This window comes from Bos grunniens, chromosome X (genome assembly GCF_055505025.1).
Source record: "Bos grunniens cultivar Pamir isolate PY7600 chromosome X, Bosgru_T2T1.0, whole genome shotgun sequence".
NCBI classification, from domain to species: Eukaryota; Metazoa; Chordata; class Mammalia; order Artiodactyla; family Bovidae; genus Bos; species Bos grunniens.
The window spans coordinates 136,550,804-136,554,547 of NC_141194.1; the positions used below are offsets into that span (position 1 = coordinate 136,550,804).

Consider the following 3,744-nt stretch of genomic DNA (forward strand, 5'->3'; position numbering starts at 1 on the left):
CCAAAGTATTGGAGCTTGAGCTTCAGCATCAGTCCTTCCATGAATATTTAGGGTTGATTTCCTTTAGGATTGCCTGGTTTGATCTCCTTGCTCTTCAAAGGATTCTCAAGCGTCTTCTCCAGCACAATTCAAAAGCATCAGTTCTTCAGTGTTCATCCTTCTTTATACTCTCTCACATCTGTACATGACTACTGGAAAAACCATAGCTTTGACTTATATGGACACTTGTGGCGAACTGATGTCTCTGCCTTTTTTTTTTTTAATAGTGAAAACTTTTATATTTGAAATTAGTCAGCTGGACTCAGTTTAGATGACCCCAATTTTATTGGCAACATCCAAAGCATCATAGTCAAGAACCAGTTGAACATATGTCTTCTTCTTTCCATCAGGCCTGATCATGGTATTGACCTTAGCCATGTCAGTGTCATAGAGCTTCTTCACAGCCTGTTTAATTTGCTGCTTATTGGCCTTGACAGCCAAAATGAATACCAATGTGTTGTTATCTCCTATTTTATCCATGGCTGACTTGGTGATGAGGGGGAATTTGATGATGGCACAGTGGTCAAGTTTGTTTCTCCTAGGGGTGTTCATTTGAGAATATTGGGGCTGCCTCCTGAGCCGCAGTGTTTTGGGCCGCCAGAAGGTGGGTGACATATGGATATATATATATATTTTCTTTTTAGTGGCTGTGGACACCTTTCAACACTGCTTTCTTGGCCTTCAAAGTCTTTGCTTTGGCTTCAGCTTTACGAGGGGCCGGGGCTTCCTTCTTCACCTTCAGTGCCATCTTCATAAAAAGGCACGCCATCTTCATGAAAAGGTTCTGCTTTTTAATCCACTGCCAAAAGTTTGTCATAGCTTTTCTTCAAAGGAGCAAGCACTGCTTTAACTGAATCCCATATGTTTTGGGTTGTTTTGTTTTCATTGTCATTTGTTTCTATGCATATTTTGAGTTCATCTTTTTTAATTTCTTCTGTGATTTGTTGGTTATTCAGAAGCATGTTGTTTAGCCTCTGTATGTTGGAATTTTTAATAGTTTTTTTTTTCCCTATAATTGACATCTAATCTTACCACATTGTGATCAGAAAAGATGCATGGAATGATTTCAATTTTTTTGAATTTACCAAGGCTAGATTTATGGCCCAGGATGTTATCTATCCTGGAGAACGTTCCATGTGCACTTGAGAAAAAGGTGAAATTCATTGTTTGCGGGTGAAATGTCCTATAGATACCAATTAGGTCTAACTGGTCCATTGTATCATTTAAAACTAGTGTTTCCTTGCTAATTTTCAGTTTAGTTGTTCTATCCATAGGTATGAGTGGGGTATTAAAGTCTCCCACTATTACTGGGTTATTGTTAATTTCCCCTTTCATACTTGTTAGCATTTGCCTTAAATATTGCTGTGCTCCTTTTTGGGTGCATATATATTTATAATTGTTATATCTCCTTCTTGGATTGATCCTTTGATCATTATGTAGTGTCCTTCTTTATCTCTTTCTACAGTGTTTATTTCAAAGTCTAATTTATCTGATATGAGTATTGCTACTCCTGCTTTCTTTTGGTCTCCATTTGTCTGAAATATCTTTTTCCAGCCCTTCACTTTCAGTCTGTATGTGTACCTTGTTTTGAGATGGATCTCTTGTAGACAGCATATATAGGGGTCTTGTTTTTGTATCCATTCAGCCAGTCTTTGTCTTTTGGTTGGGGTATTCAACCCATTTACATTTAAGGTAATTATTTATAAGTATGATCCCATTGCCATTTACTTTGTTGTTTTGGGTTTGAGTTTATATACCTTTTCTGTGTTTCCTGTCTAGAGAAGATCCTTTAGCATTTGTTGGAGAGCTGGTTTGGTGGTGCTGAATTCTCTCAGCTTTTGCTTGTCTGTAAAGCTTTTGATTTCTCCTTCATATTTGAATGAGATCCTTGGTAGGTACAGTAATCTGGGTTGTCGGGTTTTCTCTTTCATCACTTTAAGTATGTCCTGCCATTCCCTTCTGGCCTGAAGAGTTTCTATTGAAAGATCAGCTGTTATCCTTATGGGAGTCCTCTTGTGTGTTATTTGTTGTTTTTCCCTTGCTGCTTTTAATATTTGTTCTTTGTGTTTGATCTTTGTTAATTTGATTAGAATGTGTCTTGGGGTGTTTCGCCTTGGGTTTATCCTGTTTGGGACTCTCTGGGTTTCTTGGACTTGGGTGACTATTTCCCTCCCCATTTTAGGGAAGTTTTCAACTATTATCTCCTCAAGTATTTTGTCATGGCCTTTCTTTTTGTCTTCTTCTTCTAGGACTCCTATGATTCGAATGCTGGAGTGTTTGACATTGTCCCAGAAGTCTCTGATGTTGTCCTCATTTCTTTTAATTCCTTTTTTCTTTTTTCCTCTCTGCTTCATTTATTTCCACCATTCTATCTTCCACCTCACTTATCCTATCTTCTGCCTCATTATTCTACTGTTGGTTCCCTCCATAGTGTTTTTGATCTCAGTTATTGCATTTTTAAAAATTGATTGACTCTTTTATTTCTTCTATGTCCTTGTTAAATAATTCTTGCATTTTCTCAAACTTTGTCTCCAGACTATTTATCTGTAACTCCATTTTGTTTTCAAGATTGGATCATTTTTACTATCATTATTCTGAATTCTTTTTCAGGTGGACTCCCTAGCTCCTCCTCTTTTGTTTGGTTTGGTGGGCATTTAAATGTTCCTTTGCCTACTGAATATTTCTCTCCCTTTTCATCTTGTTTAGATTGCTGTATTTGGGGTGGCCTTTCTATATGCTGGAAGCTTGTGGTTCCTCTTTATTGTGGAGGTTCCTCCCTGTGGGTGGGGTTGGACGAGTGGCTTGTCAAGGTTTTCCTGATTAGGGAAGCTTGTGTCAGTGTTCTGGTGGGTGGAGCTGGATCTCTTCTCTCTGGAGTGCAATCAAGTGTCCAGTAGTGAGTTTTGAGGTGTCTATGGGATTGGTGTGACTTTTGGCCACCTGTATTTTAATGCTCATGATTATGTTCCTGTGTTGTTGGAGAATTAGCTTGGTTTGTCTTACTTTGAAACTTGTTGGCTCTTGGGTGGAGCTTGGTTTCAGTGTAGGTATGGAGGTTTTTGGATGACCTCTTGTCGATTAATGTTCCCTGGAGTCAGGAGTTTTCTGGTGTTCTCAAGTTTGGATTTAAGCCTCCTGCCTCTGGCTTTCAATCTTATTCTTACAGTAGCCTCATGACTTCTCCATCCATACAGCCCCAATGATAAAATATCTAGGTTAATGGTGAAAAGATTCTCCACAGTGAGGGACACCCGGAGAGGTTCACAGAGTTACATGAAGAGAAGAGGAAGCAGGGAGATAGAGGTGACCAGAAGGAGAAGAGGGGGAGTCAAAAGGAGAGAGACAGATCCAGGCAGTAATCAGTTCCCTAAGTGTTTTCCACAGCCTAGAACACCCAAAGAGATTCACAGAGTTGGGTAGAGGAAAAAAGGGGGAGGGAGGAGATAGAGGTGACCTGGGGGAGAAAAAGGAGTGTCAAAAGAGGAGAGAGCAATCAAGCCGGTAATCACACTCCTAAGTAAAAATGGATACTGAAGATTGGATTCTTAAAGGTACAAAATTGATAACAAATACCAAAAAGCAAAGATTAAAAATCTATAGTAGACGTTAGACTTTCAAAAATACAATATTAAAAAAAATCACAAAACTTATTTAAAAAATATGAAGTATGCTTTAAAAATAGGGTCTTTTTTCAAGGTAATAGGT

The 3,744-nt window shown here is 38.5% G+C and overlaps 1 pseudogene; it reads right to left on the minus strand.

Annotated features, from left to right (window-relative positions):
- Positions 1 to 306: 306 nt before the first annotated feature.
- LOC147341471 (large ribosomal subunit protein uL23 pseudogene) lies at positions 307 to 820 on the minus strand (annotated as a pseudogene).
- Between the last annotated feature and the right edge of the window lie 2,924 nt (positions 821 to 3,744).